Genomic DNA, 22,566 nt, shown 5'->3' with positions numbered 1-22,566 from the left:
TTTCTTTTTTTTTTTTTGTTTTTTTTTTGTTTTGTTTTGTTTTTCGAGACAAGGTTTCACTGTAGCTTTGATGCCCTGTTGCAGGAGGTCCTTCCACTCCTCCAGCCTATAGCTGCTGAGATACCAGCCCATTGGGGCGTGGTCTCTCTCCCTTTAAAAAAGCGGCTACTTCCCTTCTCACTCTCTTCGCTTCCTGCTCTGTCCCATACAACAGCCCTCTGTGCAATCAGGAAGGAGTCTAGTCACCGGAAATGGAGCAGGAAGCGAAGAGAGCAAGAAGGGAAGTAGCTGCTTTTTTAAAGGGAGAGAGACCACGCCCCAATGGGCTGGTATCTCAGCAGCTATAGGCTGGAGGAGCGGAAGGAGCTCCAGCACAGTGCCCGTCCTGGAACTAGCTCTTGTAGACCAAGCTGGCCTCGAACTCCCAGAGATCCGATCCGCCTGCCTCTGCCTCCCAAGTGCTGGGATTAAAGGTGTGCACCACCACCGCCCGGCAATATATAGTCATTTTTTATGTGGTTGATAAAACAGAAACTTCTGGGGCACATGTGTGTGCCATCTCTTCTGCTCAGGTCTTACTTAGATCTCACATTGTGCCACCAGGTTAGCTGATCAGGGAGAGCTAGAAGAATATTTAGGATTCAGGTTCAAGTTTTCCTCTTCTTGCTTCCCTCTGGGGGTTTGCGATTGTTTATTTATTCTCCCAGCACCACTATTTATTCTTTCTAACTCCTTCACCCCTACTGACATACTTCCTCCAGTGAGACTCCATGTCCTAAAAGTTCTAGACCATCCCCAAATAGTGCCATCAACTGGGAACCAATGTTTAAAGATGTGAGCTTCTGGGGGCCATTTCTCATTCAAAACACCACAGAGTCTTTACAGTGACAATGAAGGCAACACTGATATCATTAAGACAGTCTCTATTTTTAGTAAGGACAGTGTTCAGATCTCTCTCTCTCATGTGTGTGCGCGCGCGCGCGTGTGTGTGCAGTAGAATAAGACACCGATGAAGGCCTAAGAAGAAGGCTGTGTGGACTTGAAGATGACAATGTGAAGTAAGTCAAGGAAGAAGCAATGCCAGCAGTGCCTCTACTTTGGACTTCTGGACTGTAGACTTGTGAAGCAATAAATTTCTGTTTTTTCAGGCACTCAGTGGGGGACGTGTTGATAGATCTTGTGGAAAAATATACAGACAAAGTACAAAACCACAAAGTTTCCACCACTATAACTCTGTAAGTGGAAAGTGTGTGTGGTGGATTATGGAGATCCTTCTGGACGACTGGAGTCTAATGTGTCGGGCTTATTCAGAATAAAAGAAAACAACTTGCTCATTTTTTATTCTTTCTTTAACTAAACTCTTTACTTTTATTTCTAAAATAATGTAATTACAGTAATCTTATTTTAATTCTGATATTTCAGTCTACAAATTTGTTTAATTAGAACCTGTCTTAGTTACTGTTTTATTACTTTGAAAAGACATAATAATCTAGGCAAGATACCAAAGAAAGCTTTTAATTGGGGGCTTGTTTCTTTTCAGAGGATGAATCCACGACCATCATGGTGGGAAGCATGGCAGTAGGCAGGCATGGTGCTATAGCAGAAGCTGAAATCTCACAGATATAAAAGTTCCAGCAGAAAGAGACAAGAGGCTGGGCCTAACATGGGGTTTAGAAAACTCAAAACTTAGTCCAGCAACCTACCTACACCTCCTCCATCAAAGTCAAACCTCCTAATCCTTCCTAAACAACCTACCAAATAGGAAACCAAACATTTAAATCTATGAGTCTGTGGAAGTCATTCTCATTTAGACCACCACAATCTACACCTTGGCCTCCATAGGCTTATAGATATATCATAATGCAAAATTCACTTATTCCAAATTAAAAAATTCAGTAAGTTTTCACTGTCTCATTACTGTTTAAAAGTTGAAAGTCTCTTCTGAGACTTAAGGCAGTTTCCTAACTGTAACTGTTAAGTATTGGACCCCCAGTAGTTGAGTTCCTCTGCTGCTCATGCAATAAGACAAATCAAGCTGAATTAATACATCCAGATTTAATAAACAGGGCAATGCAAAGCAAAGCACTCTTGACCGAATAGGGTAGAACAGAGCAAGGCAGGGAAAACTAAACTGAATGCTGGGAGAAGGAAGGCAGAGTCAGAGAGAAGCCATGTAGCCTCTCTGGAGCCCGATGGAACTTTATGCAGTAAGCCACAGCCACGTGGTGATACACAGATTAATGGAGATGGGTAAATTAATATGTAAGAACTAGCCAATAAGAAGCTAGAGCAAATAGGCCAATCAATGATTTAATTAATTAATACCCTTTCTGTGTGGTTATTTCGGGAGTCTGGGTGGCTAGGAAATGAACAAGCATTCTCTTACAACAAATTGGCACTCTACTATGGTCGACTAAATCCATGTAAAACCTTAGGGGGCTTGGAAAGGAATTCTAGACACTAAAAAACACAATTTAGCTGTATTTTTTTTCAGATGGGTTCTACTTGCTGGTGACATGCCGAAGCTCCTTTATGAGAAATTTTCCTTATTCAGTGGTAGCAGAAAAAAATAGCAGTTTTCTGGGCAGTGCTGCCAGCATGAACTGACTCTTTTAAGAGGCTCAGCATTCAAATGGGGTTTGTGGATAGCATGCTGCAAGTTAATTGGTGGGAGCATGGGGCAACTGGTTATCAGAGTTGAGGTGGTGAGGACGGCTCCCACCCAGCAGTCTCAGGCACTAACAGACTTCTGCCATGTTGGACTGAGCTGAGCAAGCAGGCAGGACCATATTCCCCTTAGCAATGATGCATCTTAGGTTTTTAAGAAGTGCTTAGCACTTTAAGATGCAGTTTTTGGTTGTGCTTAAAGAGATACTTTGCCATCATCTTTAGTAAAGGACTAGCCCCACCAAGGAGATAGTAGGTCTCCAATATACCTTGGCTTAGGATATATTTCTGTATGATACTTTCTGTCCTGTCCTAAAAACCAAAGTTCATAAAGTTCAAAGACTAGGATTATGCTCTAGGTCTCAGAGCCACAGCTGAAAACTAGAGACTGAAATGTTCCTTCCAGTCTTCTTGCCTTTACTAACATTGGTAAGCTGTAACTGATTGGGTAAACTGTATGTCCACATTTAACTTATATGTTCACAGAATTAAGCCTAAACATTTGTCTAATTTAGATATACCTCACAGGTAATGACACCCTGATCCTCAGGTGCCTTTACAGATCTGAGAGTATGGCATTTAATTAAAAAAAAAGTCTTTTTATGATAGTCATGCCAGAACCTGGAAGCATCCTGTATCTCCAAGAAGATGGCACAGAAGAATTTTACCTGAAAGCTTGCTTCAAATATGGCAATGCCAACCACTGGGCAAAAACCTGCCTTTCACCTCAGCTGCTGAAAAGACCGTGTTATAACTGTGAACAAGGGGAGCAATGTAGGATCAATTGCCCTACCCTACCAAGACAGGTAAGCTGATCTCTCCAAATCGCTACTCCACAGAAAAGTCTGTCAGGCCTCCTGGACTTAGCAGCTAAAGGCTAGTACAGCTTATGAGACTTGTGACCCCCAGAAAAAAAAAACACAGAGAGACTTGGGATTGCTGCTTATGTAGCTGTCTAACTTCTGCTCAAATTTGTCCCTCTCAGATCTGGTGGTGCTAGACTAGGGTACTGACAAATTTGCCAATTTAAGAGCTTTCCCTTGACACCCAAGGCTGAAAGCACTCTTATAACTCATTAGTTGAGCTTCCTGCTAAAAGTACAGATAGATGTGCCTTGTTCATAGGCTTCATAGTCTAAAATAACAGGTTTCAGATGTTACTTCAGAGGTACAAAATTTTAAATTTCCTTTTAACCTGAAGCCATAGCTTTTTGCTATGACACAGAGATGTAACTCTGTTCCAGCTGTCTGACAGATACCTGCAGGTTCCTGGGAGAAGCTCTGCTACTGTATCAAGAATCTGGTAAAAAACTATCAGTCTCCTGAGCCCATTGTGACTCCACCCATTTTCAAGCATATTTTGCAGGTTCACTCCTCATGTTTTGGACAAGGCCAATCCACAGAGGGTCCTCCAGATATGCCAGCACTTGCCCTACCTCCTGAGACTTCACCACTGGTACCACATCTCTGGGCTTAAGTGTGCACCTAACCAGCAACTGGAACCTGGTTTCCCAAGATGTCTGAATGAAGAACACATTTGCTCTTGTGTCTTGCTCATTCACACTTGCCTCTTTTACACAACCAGACACTTCTCTGTTCTGTCCATTCTGACAGTTGTCACCCTTCCCATGGCTAGCCCCTTTCATAGGACTGATAATAGTGATCTATTTTTTTTTTCTCCCAGCAACCTACCTTCTTCACCTCCTCAAGAAACAGATGCCTGACGTCTCCAGGATGGCAGTTAACCAGATGCTTCTCCACCCATACCTCTTTCTGTGTGTGAGATTACCAACTCCTGACTCTCCCCTCCCATACACACATAGTCCCATGCCCTCAGGATGCAGTCAGACATGAACTGGAGAACATATACCCAAAGAGTCTGGGAAGTTCTGATGGAAGCTCCACCTCAATCCCCCATATCTCTCTCCCAAAACCCTGCCGCATTCCAGAAAGTGTGCCCTCGTGTATAGTAGGAGCTCACTTGTTCATTTCCCAGTGGCCCAGACTCCCAAAATAATCACACAGAAAGGGTATTAATTAAATCACTGCTTGGCCTTAATAGCTACATTGCAGCAGGCTACATTGGCTTCTCTCTGACTCTGTCTTCCTTCTTTCAGCATTCAGTTTAGTTTTCCCTGCCTTGCTCTGTTTTACCCTATCAGGACAAGCCAGTTTCTTTATCAATCCCTGGTATTCACAGTATACAGAGGGGAATCCCACATCACTCCCCTTTTCTGTTTAAATAAAAAGGAAGGCTTTAATTTTAACATAGTAAAATTACATATAACAAAACAGTTATCAAGCAAGAATTACAATATTTATATCTACCTTCTCTTTCATCATAACTAAGGAAAACTATATCTATTCTTCAACTCCATCAAAGACTACATAAGGAAATAATATTACCTAAGTAAACAGAAAGTGCATTGTAAGCAACTTCCAAATCTCAAGAATTAACAGAGACATCTCCCTGCCTGGACAGTCACCCAAAAGTTCTTTTGTAACATTAGGAAATCCATCTTCAGCCTATGGGCTCATATTATCCAGCAGATTTTTCCACAAAGCAGGAAATTTCAAAGACAGTTCTGCCTATATTTTTCAGTAACTCTTTTCTGTGACCTGCAGAATATTTGGCAGACTCTTTCATGAAACAGGATCCTCGAAGGTCTGTCTCACCTTCTTTAGGCAACTTCAGCAGTCATTTTTCAATGGGTACTGCATGTCCAGTTCATACAGCATAACATCAAGCAGTCAAGGCAAGAGCATTTTCTTGTCCAAATAGCTAGCAAACTCCATAAGGAGCCTCTTCGATGCCCATATTACTCTTGAAGTAATAGGCACTGCTAGGAGCAGATGTGTCTCATGTCATGAAAAGTCCTAACTTCTTAAAATATTTTAAATTCCATATTCTGAAAGTCTCAAAGATTTAAAGAATACCTACCTAACTGAAATATATCTCTCTATATCTAGAAAACCTAACCAACATGACTAAAAGTTTAAATATTATAGATGACTATCTATTAACCCATATTTCTTAATTACACATTACATTTTTAAATGACCTGAACAAACACAATACCTTAATCAAGATCAGAAATACATATACACAGTAAAACGAAATTGACCTTAAATTTGTATCAATAAACCAAGATCCATACCAATGTAACTCTCTATAGCATATTCCCCTTTAAATGTAAAGAAACCTTTATAATCAATATTTGGTAATATGGGCATAGTTCTCTTCAAACTGCATCCTGTCTTTTTTTGGGCAGAGAATTTTGGGGGGACTTCATGGCAACCTTTCAGGGAGTCATGGTCCATCAAACCACATCAGTCTGGAAGGATTCTGTAGATTCTCATCCTCTGTGGAAACAAAAGAAGAACCTCTTTTCCAAAACAACATATCCTTTGACTCAAATTCTGAATTCCAGATATCTTTTAAGTATATATGTTGGTTACTTAGTGCCTTCACAGTCAAAAATTCAAAGAAAACATAATAATATACACAATCCAGACTATGTGTATATTTCTTTTTTACATAAGCTTATTATTTTTTACTCTATTACTTTTTAATATTTATTACCATTACTTCTTTAATCTATTACTATCTGTACTCTGTCTCTTTAAAGATTTTGCTTTGTTTTTTTCTGAACTATTTGCTTCCTTTTGTGACTCTCTATACTCTTTATCTTCTCTCTCCCAAGCCTATGTACATTTTTTAAACACACTGTGACCCATTTAGAGACAAATATGGGAAACGACCATCAAAATCATCCCATATAATTTATCAAAAAGTTGTCAAATCTCATGAATTTCCAGCACTTAAATAGGAACAAATGTAAAGTCATACATAAAGTCTAAATAACTATAAGTTGGAAATTTCTGTTTACTTTAGATTTAATCAACCAAACCAAGTACAAGTATTTCAAATAACTATAGATTCTTCCTTCAATGCAAACTATTAATTAGAGGATAATTAATATACATGACAAGGTTTTATATTATGCATTGGAGAAATGTAAAGGACAATTCCTAATGCCATATGTCTACATTTCTGAGATTTCTCAAGGGAAGTAGCACAAAATAAGCAAGAGAAACTGAAATCTGAATTATTTTACTTATAGAGTTGACTCTGGTAGTATGAAGAGAGGCTGCTTGTTGGTTCCCGGCCACTTAGCTCCCAAATAATCACACAGAAACTATATTATTTAAAGCACTGCTTGGCCAATTATTTAAGGATATTGCTAGCTAGCTCTTACATCTAGAATTAACCCATCTCCATTATTTTATATTTTACCACGAGTCTCATGGCCTACTGGCAAGTTTCCAGCATCTGTCTCTGGCAGAGCTACATGGCTTCTCTTCCTACCTTCCTTTTCCCAGCCTTCCATTTAGTTTTCTCCACATACCTAAGTTTTGCCCTATCAACCGGCAAAGCCAGTTTCTTTATTTATTGATGATAATCACAACATAGAGAGGGAAATCCCACACCAGATTCTTGTTTTAGAAATTGAAGTAGTACACGTGCTTTGCCTAAACTGTCTGTCATAAATCCAAGGCCTGAATGTAGAAAGTCAAAGAAGAAAGGTATCTCCAAACAAGAGTGTAGGGGAATGGCAAGGGAAATATGAGAAGAGGACAAAGTGGCCCATGGTACTCTCTTGAATCGGCAATTGCTATAGTCTAGTGAACTGTAGTAAACAGTGCCTCAGAGTCAACTATCTATGGGATGGAAGTTTGGGTATCTTGTCTATCAGGGTTCATACCCCAGTAATCAAGAACTTCCATTTGGAATCAAATCTGGGCTTTGTTTCAGTTAGGGTCTTATTGCTGTGAAGAGACACCATGACCACAGCAATTCATAAAGGAATGCATTTAATTGGGGCTGGCTTACATTTTCAGATATTTAGTCCATTATTGTCATGGCAGGAAGCATGGCAGTATGCAGACTGATGATATAGTGCTGAAGAGGTGCCTGAGAGTTCTATATCTGGATTGGAAAATATAAGGAAAAGAGAGTGACACTGGGTCTAGCTGGAGCATCCAAAACCTCAAAGCCCACTGCCTTTGATACACTTCCCCCAACAAGGCCATACTTCCTAATAGTGCCACTCCCTAAGCCTATGTGAGCTGTTTTCATTCAAACCACCATAGGATTCTTCCCTGTAATTACAGCAGCTCATGGGATAGAGGAAGGCCTGCCATAAGGTTCAGGCCAGCTAATGTTACAAAATGAGACATTGTGTTCTAATTATTAACTGTAAACTTGACACAGCCTAGAATTACTTGGGAAGGGAACCTTAACAAGAAATTACCTAAATCAGATTGGCATGTGGCCTTGTCTGTAGGGGATTGTCTTGAAGGTTAATTGAACAAGTTCACTGAGGGCAGTACTGATCCCAGGGCAAAGGCTCTTGGGCAATATAATAGTTAAGAAAGCTAGCGGAGAAAACAGAAGCAAAAGGCAGTATGAGTTTCTTTTTGCATTTCTCTCTGCTCTTGACTATGGAAGTAATGTAACTAACTGTGTGCATTCCTATGTTAATTTCTCAATGATGGACCCTAACATGGAATTAGAAGCTAAAACCAGCTTTTCCTTTCTTAAGTTACTTTTTGGGGAATGTTATACTATGACAACAGACAGGAAACAGGAATGCCCTCTCTCTGGACTATTAACTTAAATTTCCAGGCTTCTATATATGTAGTAATATGGTGGATCCCCAAAAGATCCTTTGCTGGTGGTAATAGAAAGCCCTGGAAAAGATGATAGGTGATTGGGGAAGGTAATATGACATAGGGATACCCCACTGAGCAGAAACACTGGCTGCAAATAAGTCTGTCGTCAAAGCACAAGGTAAGGCAGAAATTGATCATTTATTGATTGGAAGTGTGTTGCAGACCTCTGAATTTCATAAAAAATCATGTCAATAGCAAAGATCTAAAGAAAGAGTTTTCTATTACATGGCAACAAGCTAAGGAGGTTATAAAGAGGTGTCCTACTTGCTCTTTCTATAATCAAACACTGTTGCCTGCAGAGAATGGCCCTAAGGGCACTCAAAGGAATGAAATCTGGCAGACTGATGTGTTCCACTTTATGGAATTTGGCAAATTAAAATATGTACACCACACCATAGACACGTATTCAAGTTTTCAATGGGCAACTGCCTTGAGCTCAGAAATGGCTGATTGAGTAATCACACATTTATTAGAAGTTATGGCCATCATGGGTATACCTGCACAAATAAAGATACAATAGTCCAGCATATGTATCTAAGAAAATGAAGCAGTTTTTTTTATAATATAAAGCACATTACAGGTATACCAAATAATCCTATAAATCAGGCAGTTATAAAAAGGTCAAATCGTACTATAAAGGATATGCTGAACAAACAGAAAGAGATGGAAAAATACCCCCAGAAATAGATTGCATAGTGCTTTATTAACCTTGAATTTTCTTAACGCTAATGAGAAAGGAGCAACAGCAGCAGAGAGGCATTGGATAATGGAAAAAAAACTTCTGAATTGAATTAGCCAGTATATTTCAAGGATGTGTTGACCTCACAATGGAAACCAGGAGATATGCTATGTTGGGGAAGGGGTTTCACTCTTGTTTCCACAGGAGATGAAAAATTATGGATACCATCAAAATTAATAAAGATTCGTTTCGAAAAAGAGAAAGCTATTGAAACAGAGAAATGACAGCTTGTCCACAATGGTGACCACCATACAGGTGGTAAGGGAAGCCATATAGGGTTGAGGCAGGGTTCTGCTTTTATCTTTGCAGGAAAATACACATCATCAAAAACTCAAGAGACCCTCGACATTTGAATGCTGACAGAAGAAAAAATAACTATCTACTAAGAAGCATCTAGAAAACAGCATATGATTTATGAATCCAGGTACTAGTTATACTTACATTTACACACACACACACACACACACACACACACACACACCACAACACATATTCAGCTAGTTTTGGAGTTGGACGATGGCTCTGTACTTCTCTAAATCCAAGCATGTTAAAAGGAACATTCAGAGCTTCTGTCTCATATCAGGAGCCATCTGGTTTGGGACAGAAGGGAAACTTTAGGAAAATTTTTACTTTCTCCATGCCTATTTTGTCTATATCATATTCTTCATTGAATGCATGTTTATATAAATAATGTTTAAGTTTTCCACAATGAACAATAGATTTTCCTACAGATCCTTTTCCTGCAATAATCTTTGATGGGGCCCCACAGCAACAACTACACCTAGTTGAGATGATATCATAATGTAGACCATGCTACTATAAGACTGTTTTGGGGGGTTCTAGCTGCTGGTGCACCTTCTCATGACATTCTGACCAGGATTCCAAATAAGAACATTGGGGAAAAAAAACCCTAATGACTGCTCAGAAATTGTTGGCAACTATACTAGACAGTAATTTTGGAACATAACCACCACTTAATTTTTGCAGGATCCAGTTAAAAGAACATTGCCCCCATGACAGCAGGAAGCAATTTTAGAAGATGATGCCCCCATCCCAAAAAAGTTGTTCATAGGGTTGGGAACACTGTTTAGGGGTTGTTGATTATTACTTGTACTAGATAGCGGGTTGGGGTGAAAACTATGTTCAAAAAAAAGGGATAATAATAGTGGGTAATAGAGTGAATACTTGTGAGCTATTATTTATGGATAATTTATATTGTTATTATATTTGTTACTTTTATTTACATTATTTGTACACCTATACAAATTTATTTTATCAGATTGTATATAGGCATGTTTCTATCTTGGTTTAGGACATTTTGTATATTGATACAACTTTTAGGGTATACGTTCATATTGCATTATATATTACTCCTACCTCCGACCAAGATACTTATATATTGTTTACATTTTGAGGTAATTGTTCTAATTTTCACACATTTGTTTACAGATTATTCAATATTCTGACGGAAGTTTTAGTCTTTAAATTATACAGGTATTAATTATTATTGGTCAATAGTTGTTCGTGTTTGTTGTACATACAGTCAGATCAATTAGGTTCTTTAGATACATAGAGATTGTATTCTGTCCTGACAGGTAATCTTCAACCACGTCAAGGATTTGTGGAACATGGCATTTAAATAATTTAGGGTTCTGTTGACATGAGACATGATTGCTTCTGACAGCACCAATCTATTCCTGAGAGAATGTTGAACACTGAAGATACTCCACTTGAAGTTTGTTTTCTTCCTGGCAAAACAGGCCTTTGGGCAAGGAACTGACAATGCCATACTGACAAGTTACATAGTATCCAGAAATGAATGATCAGGACTGTCAAATCTTGCCAAGACAGGTTAAGATGGTTGTGAAAAATTTCCTGCCTCTGAATATGGTGTGTCAGTAACATTAGGCCTTAGCCAAAGTTGGTTGACTCAACATTGCAAACGAGACTTTGGGTGATTTCTCAGGTAGCTAATTGTCTCTGTCATATATTGCTCACTTTGGAAGCTGCTTGATTGCACTTCCTGCCTGCTCAAGTAATATTATTTCCCTTATCAGGCCTTTGATGAGGTTGAAGGTTAGATAATTACAGTTACCTTCTTCTTATGATCTAGTCAAGCTATTTCCTATACAAGACTTAGACTCCATAGTATAGAATATTTATTAAAACATTGAGTATATGTTCCTTGCTTAATACTGTTTATGCTGGTTATAATTCTAATTATACTTGATATCTGTTCCCTTTGTATATAGTTTTGTATTGGGTTTGGAACTCTCTTATTTAAACAAAAAGGGGAGGTCCTGTGGGAGCCCATTCTGCTCCTTCAGCCAATAGCTTTTAAGATACCAGTTCACTTGGGCGTGGTCTCTTATACTATAAAAAGCAGTGGTAACTGTGCACCTGCTCTCTTGCTCCCGGATCCCGCTTCTGGCTGCTAGACTCTGTTCCTGTTCACTCAGAGGGCTATTGTCTAGGACAGTGATCTGTAAGTTTTCCTTTTAAATAAATAACCCCTATATTATCCATAATTCTGAAATGGTGTGGGATTGTTTTGTGACTTACACCTTCAGGGCATACCTTTAATAAGAGTTATACATTCTGTTGGAAGTTTGTCACTGTGTGGGCGGGCTTTGAAGTCTTTATCTCAAGCTTCACTCAATGTGACAGTCAGTGGACTTCCTGTTGCCTCTGAGTCACGATGTAGAAATCTCAACTCTAGTACCACATCTGCCTGCATGCTGTCATGCTCCCCTCCATGATGGACTAAACCTCTGAACTGTAAGCAAAGCCCCTCAATTAAACGTTTTTTTTATAAGAGTTGCTGTGGTCATGGCATCTCATCACAGCAATAGAAATAGACAGCAATAGACACAGGGCAAAAGGATGCTGACTTATTAAAAGAAGAAAAAATAACTGCAGATACATCTACAGGTCTTTGAACTTTCACATTCAGCTTATAGGTCTCTCTTTAGCTCTGACCTGGCCCATGCCATATGTGTGGAACAGCATAGCTCTCACATGTATAGGGGGCCTTTGGACAGGACATTGTATATTCCGCTGATGCTATTTGTTAATCCCCACGCATCCCTACATCCTTGCCTGGCTCGTCCAGACTTGTCTTACTACCACCTTTGCTGGCTCCTATTTCACATGTCTACTTTCATCCTAAATGTCCAAACACACTCTATGCCTCATCCCCCAATTCAAAGCTGATCACCAAGTTGTTGTTACCACAGAACTGTAGAGAACATTCAGGGGTAATGGAAGGAACCCAATACACTTGAAGAAGTTATTGAGAACAATTTCTGAAGAACTCAGCTGACTTCTCCACAGGGGTATCCAGCAGAAACAATCTTGTCTTCAGTGTCAAATGTCTTAGACTGATCAGATTTTCATGTTCCTGAGTTTTCTCTCTTCCTTGAATTTCCTGAGGTCCCTTCCACTTTCATCCCCCTTGGTAGCCAAAGAATTAGTGTGGGTAGTGAGTGAAGGCCTGAGTTGTTGACATGGGCACAGACATTTCAAGGACCTCTACAATTCAGTGCCATGGGAGTAGCTAAGCCTTCCCCCGTGAGGCTCCAAGGAATGGCAAAACTTTGCTCTGGTCTGAGTTGAAATGTTGATAGTTGTGCAGAAAATGTCCACTGTAGCTTTCTGCCCTCCCTCAGCTACTCCCCTACAGACTTGTCCTACTGAGATTAGCTAAGGCTGCAAACATTACAGCTAGGAGGGAAAGGCATCCTGACAGTCAGTAGTCAAAGCATACCACAAAGTTACTGTAAGCATAGCAGCTTTGCTTGGGCAGTTTGGCTCTGGGGAAAAGGTTTCACAAGGCAAGTGTAACAACTCTGCTGTGTGTGTGGGAAGGGGTAGTTGGGGGCAGAAGGGAGGTTTCTCCAGTGAAAGTGTTATAGTTCTGTTTCACTCTTGCAAAAGTGTTACAGCTGAGCTCTGGTGGAAGTGTCACACAATACAACAAACCTCACTCAAGAGATTTATTGGGGAGAAAAATTCCACAGGGTGACTGTCTCTGCTAGGGTGAGAAGCAGCAGCATACTGAGCAGAATATAGGTCTTATATAGGATTTCTTGGGGGGAACTTTCCAGAGTGGCTTAGGATGGTGTTGTTTGTTTGTTTGTATGTTTTGTTTTTTTGTTTTTGTTTTTGATCTAATTGATGGAGGAAGGTCATTGGCTAATAAAGAAACTGGCTTGGCCCATTTTATTGGTTAGAACATAGGTAGGTGGAGTAAACAGAAGAGAATGCTGGGAGGAAGAGGAAGTGAGGTCAGAAGTAATGCAGCTCCTCTCAGAGCCAGACGCCTCAGACAGAGACGCATGCTCCGCTCTCCCGGGCAGATGCACGCAATGAAGCTCCTCCGACCCAGGATGGACATAGGCTAGAATCTTCCCGGTAAGCACACCTTGGGGTGCTTACACAGATGATTAGAAATGGGCTAAATTAATATGTGAGAATTAGCCTAGAAGAGGCTAGATAGAAATGGGTCAAGCAATGTTTAAATGAATACAGCTTGTGTGTTGTTATTTTGGGCATGAGCTAGCAGGCGGCCGGGGTGCTGAGGACGCAGCCCCGCCGCTCTTATTTCAACATCTAATCTTGGAAAAAGATTAGGGATTGGTGGGATTTCAAGTCCTTGGCCCTGGTCTTGTGGTCAAGTCATGGGGACAAGGAAAAACCTGGTCCTTTTACCATACAAAGCCTGCCTCCTTGTTCAGTTGAATACTGTAGACCTCACCTCCTTATTAATCTGTATGCAATAGCTCCACTTTCCTGTTCTACTCAATGTAATAAGCATGCTGGCTGCACTGTCCTAGTGCTTCTCCACCTGAGAGGATAGACGACCTGGTCCCAGCTATTCTGTGTACATGTGTTGTATCTGTCCTTTTGTAATCCCCTTGCTAGCCCTAGTTAGGATTTTGAGACTCAAATTATGCAAGGATGTGACACTACCCACTGACCTAAATGTAAAAGCTAATAAAGACTTTAAAAGCATGCAAACTCACAGAGCACATTTGAAGTTAGTTAACACTATGAGCTGATCTACCACCAACTGAATACAAATATTTTCTGTCCTAGAGCATTTATGAGGACCTTGTTGTCAGTAAAACTATAAGCAAAACCAATCTTGAGTTATTTTGAATCTGGGTGAATTTCCCATTTAAGAAGTGCAATGGGTTAATTCAAGGTGACTTTCCAAGTTGGCCATATTCCCAGAGTTCTTTATGCTATTTTGGAATGATAACACACTTAGTATATACTGTTTAAACAGTTGATTTTATGTGTTCATCTTACAAACAGAATAGCTAGAAATTCAGTAGCAGATACGTTCATGTATTGCAGTTCTCAGTTCTCTCTCTCTCTCACACTGTGTGTGTGTGTGAGTGTGTGTGTGTGTGTGTGTGTGTGTGTGTGGGAGAGAGAGAGAGAGAGAGAGAGAGAGAGAGAGAGAGAGAGAGAGAGAAGGAGGAGGAGGAGGAGGAGGAGGAGGAAGGGAAGGAGGAGGAATGGAGGTAGGGGAAGAGAGAGGGAGGGAAGTTATTATCAGGTGTTTTCCTCTATTGCTCTCCATGTTAGTTTTGAGACAGAGTCTCTCTTACTGACCCTGGAGCTCACTGATGAGGTTACCTGGGCAGGCCACAAAGCTCCAGGGATCCTCTTGTCTCCTTGACCTCCTACCCCAGAGCTGCAGGTTACAGTTCTGTAGCACAGCATCTAGCTTTTACATGGGTGCTAGGAATCTGGATTCAGGTCCCCATACTTGCCTGCTGGCATCTTACCAATGGAGCCACTGCTGACATTTCTGCGAACTAGTAGAGAACTGGCTTGAGCTACAGGGTTGGGCCTGGGATCTGAGCACCTGAGACTTATAGAAGAGTGCAAGGGAAATCTCACATTTTGTTTCCAGTATACATGTCATTTGTTTTGTTTCTTTGAGACAGAGTTTCTCTGTAGCTTTGGCCTCTCCTGGAACTCACTCTGTAGACCAGACTGGCCTCAAACTCACAGAGACCCACCTGTCTCTGCCTACCAAATACTGGGAATAAACATGTGAACCACCAGCACCTAGATCACATGTTATTTTTAAGGTCTACTCTTATCTCTATGGAATACCATCTGCTAATGGCTGTGCTCACAAAGGTACAGGCTCAGGTTCCAAACCTGTTTTACTCTGTAACGCTTTGAAAGAATCTTCCTGGCTTGGTTTTAGCTTCATTAGCTAGTGTGCGGTTTCTCTGGAGTCCACTGCCTCATAGACCTTTCCCCTCTGATCAATGTGCTAATGCCAAGAGCGAACAACATTACAGCCTCTTTCCTATCGGTATGAAGCTCCCAGGCTTTTACCTCAGCTTAGTTCAGGGTGCCAGGTGTTCTTTCTTCAGAGAAAACAAAGCTGGTTTCAGCCTAGTGAGAATCTGGATGAAATGAAGCTGACATGGAGGCTGGCTGAGCTGCCACCTGGTCCCTGACAACCTGGGTGTCAGGTGAGTGATGGAGGACTCTGACCTAGATGCAGACAGAGGACTTAGGTTAGTTCACACCACTACTCTAGTGTCTCAGCCCTCCTGACTCTGCCTCTCCACTGTGTCTGGGTCATAGTTCTTACTTTGATTGCCCATCTGTTCCCCAAGTTTTTCTGGGTCTGACTGGCAGGTTGGCTTTGTCCCATCTTTCCAGTACATTGAAACCTGTTCTTGTGTGGAAGTCCCCATATCTGAGTCTCAGAGAACCTTGACTAGACCACTCTACTTTTCTCCACCTTATTGTGCCTACTTCTCTAGGGCCAACTGTGCCACACAATGACCTGTTAGCTCTTTCCATGGCCCTTGGCTTCAGTTCGTGTTAATGGCTTATCACTGTGGCTAAGCCTTCTCTTTGTCCTCAGAATGTCCTTGAGCAATCCATCTTTAATCTTAACTTTTAAACAACTAATCAGTCTCCACAACAAGATCATGTTGACATTTGTTGAGTACTCCCTTACCGTTAATATTGTATTTATTACCTCTGCGCCCCACAATATCTGCAGGTAAGTCTCCTTAACTGTTTTGCAAAAAAAGAAAAATGAGCTTTGGATTCTTCACTTGACTAGAAGATAGAGGAGACAGATTCTGACTAATGTCTGGCATGAAAACTCAAGCACATCCATTTCAATAAGCGACCTCTGCTTGGGACCAGGTGCAGTACCTCATCTTGAATCATCAACCGTGTTTCTATCTTCATCTACTGAGTTCAGGACCTTTGAAATGACAAAACTAAGATGTGAGTCAAGACTGACTCAGAAAACTTTCTTCTGCTTGATTCTTTGTTCTGAAGTTGCACTTAGTACTTTTAAAACCATGTACTTCCTTTGTAAACACTCAAGGTTTTACTTGCATCCACTCAAGAGCCTGGTAACAACCTCCCTTAATCCTGCATCTGAATGCTGAACGGTGGCTTTGGACACTCTTCTTCCCTTCTGTTGTTCTGACTTCAGCTGCCCCCTCCACTTGGCCTTGGAATGATTCATCTCTCCATCTTCTCTTCAGCAGGTTTAGATTGTCCCTAAGGATGCTTACAGAATTTGAAATATCAGCCAAAATGCCAGCTTTAAATTACAGTGAAGGATGGAGCTATCAGTTTCTCCAGTGACTTATGTGTGCTGATCAACACCCCTTCCCCCTGTGGATAAATCTATGTGGGATGTTAAATTTATAATTGGGAGGTGGGTTCACAGAGTTGTAATTGGAACAAGAGAATTTAAGTGGAATGACTTACTCTGAGAGCCTGCAAAGGCCTGCCATGTCAGTCATCTTTACATATGGGGTTTTGCCTAACGGGCCTAGTCTCTTTACTTAAACCTCAGAGCCTGGGGACGGACTTCCTGATGAGGTTCAAATAATTTACAAGAAATTGGCTAGCGACAGTCATTAAATATTAACGTTTTTGTGAAGATGTGTAATATGTAAGAAATTGTGATTAGTGAACACCCTTTACCCAACACCCAGCAATTATCAACATGGGCAAAATTCTGAAACCGTTTTGTTGCTCTCTCATGGTTTTCCATTTTTATTTTTAAGTATCTGTGATCCAGCATTTCCTAGAACCTTAAAATACTTGGACTTTATGTAAAAGGAACCATCTACCTGTGTGTTAAAGCACATATTGTTAAAACTCAGATTGTTTTGTGTGCAGCTGAAGTTCCCTGCGTTTCTCCAGCTTGCAGTAATCCATCACAGTAACATACAACTCAGTTTTGTGTTCTGTGTTGCTTGGTTGTTTAGAACTTGCTGGGGTAAATAGTGCAACTATGCACACTCTTGCGCATTTATTTTGATGCCTTTGTGCAAATACACCCTCGGGTGGAATCCCTGTGTCATACAGTTGGCACACTTGCAATTTGATTAGAAGGGAAGTTATGCTTTAAGTTCTTGTCACCATTATTGCGTCTCCTCTGAATTGTAATAAACCCTGTCCTTTAGCCACATCCTCACCAGCAAATAAATTACCAGACTTTAATTTTCATCAGAATTGAGTGTGTGTGATAATATCTCACTGGGACCCAAATTTACACTTCATAGTTTCTATAAAGCTGAGCGTCATTTCATAAATTTATTTCCCATATAATTATTTGTCTGTGGAGTCTTGTTTGAAGTCTTCCCCATGTTATTGGTTTGTGGCTCTTTCCTTTGATTTACTTGCAGGAGGCGTCACTTCCCTTTCTCTATTTGCATTTCATCCTAATCTGTTGTGAACTTTATATATTAAGAGGACTCTTCATTTTGCGCATTAATTATATTTCTGCCTTTTTATTAAAATGACATAGTGCCACTTTCTCTCTGGCTTTTTGTGGAACATAAGGCATTATTCACTGTACTGAGAAAAGCTATTTTCCTATCTTGTTGGTTTTGACATTTCTCATCAAAGATCTTAATTTAATGAGACCGGGGTTTAAATATCATGCCGATAGGCGTATCATTTTAGCTTCTCACCTGTGGAGTCCCACTTGTGCCTGGATAATCTAATTGGCAAATTAATTCTTCCAAAATGGCCTGCTATACATTTCAATCTGCTGCAAAGGTCTTTGTCAGAGTCGGCCCATTTCGGGGTTCTAGAGTTGGGGGTCACTTCTGTGTGTGCTGGCAGAACTTACCCTTGATGATAAAGATGTCAGAGGAATGTGTGTGGTAAAGGAAGTGCTCCTTCATGTAGATGTTTTGCTTTCCTATTTAAAATTTTAAGTCATTAAAAAATAATTAAGAATTATTTTTTTTAAAGTTAGTTGGGTTGTCAAGTCCTGCACAGCTCCTATTGGAGTTTCAATGAGCTTCAGTGAGATAGTTCTAATCTCAATTAGTTTTAACAGATGTTCTTGTGGTATCAAGGTTCTTCTCTGTAGCTGGGCTTGTTTAGGTTTTGGAATTTTTGTCTTTACGCCGAAACATGTTCTAATTTTGATGTTATTATAAAGACAGTTTAAAATTTCTGAGTTGGTTTTTCCAGCTCTTGCCTGTAATTCCTATAACTCCAGAACTCTAATGATGAAGGAGGAGGACTGCCACACATTTGTGGCCAGCCTATGCTACACAGCAAATTCCAGGATAGCCTAGGCTACATAATGGAACCCCATCTCAAAGCAAACAAACAAAACATTAGATGTTCTGCTTGTTGAAACTACTTGTACAAACTGAATTTTATGTCTTGAAGCCATGGCACATATAATGGTGCACACAGCAAGGTGCTGTGATGAAACCACTACCGGGTCTAAAACTGTTCACAGCAACTGCTTGTTTCGTGCTCCTTTAGAACTCTAGTTCAGAGTCTCTCCACACAACATCAACTTTATTTATTTTCTTTTCTTTTCTTTGTTTGTTTTTTATTTGTTATTTTTTATTTTTTTTTTTTTTGAGACAGGGTTTCTCTGTGTACCTTTGGAGTCTGTCCTGGAACTCACTCTGTAGACCAGGCTGGCCTTGGACTCACAGAGATCCACCTGCCTCTGCCTCCCGAGTGCTGGGATTAAAGGCGTGTGCCACCACCTCCTGACCTGATTTCTCTCTACCTTTTAATGCCTCAGCATCAGTTAAGATCTTAACAAAGGCTAGCACAGCGTTATCAGGTGGAGCTTTGGGCCTAGTTTTCATCCAATCAGACAGGGAGCTTTCAATGACCCCCACTAGGGCTATTTGCTGCACATTTGTTTTGTAGGTGCTTTGCCAGATTAAGAATGTGGAATTTTATCGGTTGATTTTGCTCAGTTATGATGATTATCCTCTCCCATTTCATCTGATGACATGAAAATACAGCAGTTGATTTCTTATACATTAATTCAACGGTGCACTATGCCAGTGCCCTAAATGCTTCTGGATTTTGTTATATTCTGTTCCAAGTTCTTGTATTTATTAATGAGCAGGGTTAACTGATGTGGGATTCTCCTCTGTATGCTGTTTATATATTTTATTACTAATGGTTAATAAAGAAGTTGCTTTGGACCTATGGTAGTGCAGAATAGAGCAAGGCAGGAATTCCAAGCAGAGACAGAAGAAAGAAGGCAGAGTCAGGGAGAAGCCATGTAGCTGCAGAAGGCAACAGAGGTTCTTGTACCTTACCTGTAAACCACGAGCCTCATGGTAAAATACAAAATAATAGGAACTGGTTGATTTAAGATGTACGAGTCCATTAATAAGAAGCCTGAGCTAATAGGCAGGGCAGTGTTTTAATGAATACAGTTTCTGTGTGGTTATTTCGAGTCTGAGGGGCCAGGAAATGAACAAACAGTCTTTGCCTACAGTTAATCATCTGTGTTGGATTTTCTATCAAGGTTCCACTTGTGTAAAAAAGTCATCTGGAGCTGTTCCACTAGGTTCAGATAAGGTTTGTGAGATTGCAATTATTCTTTCTTTGACATATTTATATTGTTTGCTAGAAATTGCTAACCAACACCAAATAGACCACCTAATTAAAAAAAAGAACCTGTGAGAGTTTTCTGAACTTACTCAGTTTTCAGTGGTTACACATTTTACATTATACTGTTTGCATTCCCTGTTTCTTCCTAGGTAAATTTTAGTAAGTCACAATGCTTTTCTAGAGATGTATTCATTTCCCCTGAGTTTTGGCAGGTACACCGTAAAGTCATTCCCAACAACATCTTCTTGTCTTTGTAACCTTTGGAGCATTGTTGATTGCTTCTTCACGGTGTTGTGTACTACTGCCTTTTCACCTTTTCAAAATCTGTCTCCAGGGTCTTTGTCAGCTCTATTTGTCCTGTCAAAGAGTCTTGATATATGTTTTATTCTGATATTTTCCCAGGAAATTTCTCTATTCTCTTATGAAAGCATTTCCTCTGTCAAGCAGTGACATTTGAGATTTGATATTACGCTGGATATTTGAAAAATAACTATTTTCCTCCCAACTATGGTTAGTGTATTTGTTAAGTACAAATCTGTGTTGAATCCCACCAGAAAGGAAGTTCAGCAAGGGGATCAGGATGTGAGATATCCCCTTTCGTAGTCTGGAGCAATACACTGGACATTCATATGGAACTTTAGTAAGCTACTTCCATAAGCTTTTACTAACTGGTCCTAACTGGTTGTTTTTTAAAATCCATAGGGCCACCTACCATTTCTGAAGAGCAACCAAAAGAAAAGAACAAACAACACAACTCTGGCTATTTCATCCAGGGACAAAGACAAAAGAGTGGAATTAGGTCTGAAGGCTGGAGAAACTGTTTCCATATGTTTCTTAGTTTTTGGAGGAGTTCTCTGCCTCCACATGCCTGCTAGGTAAAGGAATCATGTGTGGCTGTCTAGAGAGGACCTGTTTGCTTGCTTGACTTCAGTTTTTCCTCTGCCTGGGATTCTTTCTTCGCATGCCTTGCCCCTAATCTATCTATTATAAAACACATGTTCTAATGCTTCTCTGGTGTTCCCCATTGGCCTAGATGCATATCATTCTTGAGCCGTCCACCTTAGCTTATGCGTCCTCAGAAGCAGCCATTCTATAAATAGGAGGAAAAGTAGATGCACAGTAATTGCAAAGCCAGCAAACTCTAAAAGGCCAGATAGGGTAACCTCTTGAGCTTGGCTCCAAGTTACTGGTTCCAGGCCTGTAAGGTAAAAAAGGATCAAGGAAAAAGCACCCTGACCCAAACTTGTCCCCAGGACAAGGGCTTGAAATCCCACTAATCCCCGAGTTTACCTCAGAGTCAGGCTGCAGAATTCCACCAATCCCTGAGCTTCCCCACAATCAGGCTACAAAAGTCACCCTGGAAAAGCCTCCCTCCAACCACCCCAAGAATCCCTATATAAACTCTGCACTCGGTTCAGTTTGTTGTGGCTTGATGCAGCCACCCTCCTGGAATTTTCTTCCCAATAAATCTCTTGACTGAAGCTTATTGTGCGACATGACGACGTGACACTTTCAGCAGAGCGGAACACAGTTGTAACAACCTTTGCCAGAGGAGAGCAGAGCAGAACTGTAACACTTTCACTTGAGGAATCTTTCCTCTAGCAGAGCAGAGTTGTTACCCTCCAGGGAACCTGAACGAAGATGTTTCCCTGGAGCTGCTCTTACAGTGACTTTGTAGTATTCCTTGGCTCCAGACTGCCAGGATACCTTGCCTCCCTGGGATCAGTACCTGATAACCTTAAATCCCAAGGTCTCCCTCTATATTGTGAACATTACAGCTGAATTCTCTCTATGTAAGGCAAGTAAGATCATTTCTAATAGGCAAAAGAAATCACCTACCCTGCATTGCTCTGTATTCCTCCTATTGAAAATATGTTTCTGTCAATGGCTTTCTGACTTTATTCTGCCATTGCTGGCAGCATATGATTTCATCTTTAGAATCCTGTATGTTAATTTTTCTTTAAAAAATTTTGCTTGTCTGTTTATTTTGAGATTGTAATTTAATTATGACATTTCTCCCTTCTTTTTTCTTCCACCAAACCCTCCCATATACCTTCCCCTATTTCATTCAAGTTCATGACCTCCTTTTTCAGTACTTGAGTACTTGTTATTGTTTTCATATATGTAATTGTATACATACATATATACATACATATGCTTAAACATAACCAAAAGCTCCCACACCCATGCTAAGGGAACATTGTGGAAGAGGAGGTAGAAAAACTGTGCAGAGAATCAGGGAGTTGGCTGTGAGACTGACTCTAGTAACAGCAGAGGCTACCTTTGCAAAGTCTCCCCACCACGACCCCCCGAACATAAACTGAACAAAGATGATGCCAACAGCATGGATGGGGGACAGTCCACAATCCAAACCTACACAAAGAGCTACAGACGACCAAGTAAAGCCGTGAGTGAGAGAGGTGGCCCTCTGTAGGAAGAGAATAGCAATTGGTTGTCCGCAAACACAGACAGCCAGTTCTGAAATCATGCTACTTTTAGAATGTGTGTATCACACATTGCCTC

Source organism: Alexandromys fortis, unplaced genomic scaffold, assembly GCF_014885135.2.
Source record: "Alexandromys fortis isolate MF-2015 unplaced genomic scaffold, M_Fortis_MF-2015_v1.1 scaffold_214, whole genome shotgun sequence".
Lineage (NCBI taxonomy): Eukaryota > Metazoa > Chordata > Mammalia > Rodentia > Cricetidae > Alexandromys > Alexandromys fortis.
Note: the sequence above shows the minus strand (reverse complement) of the source record.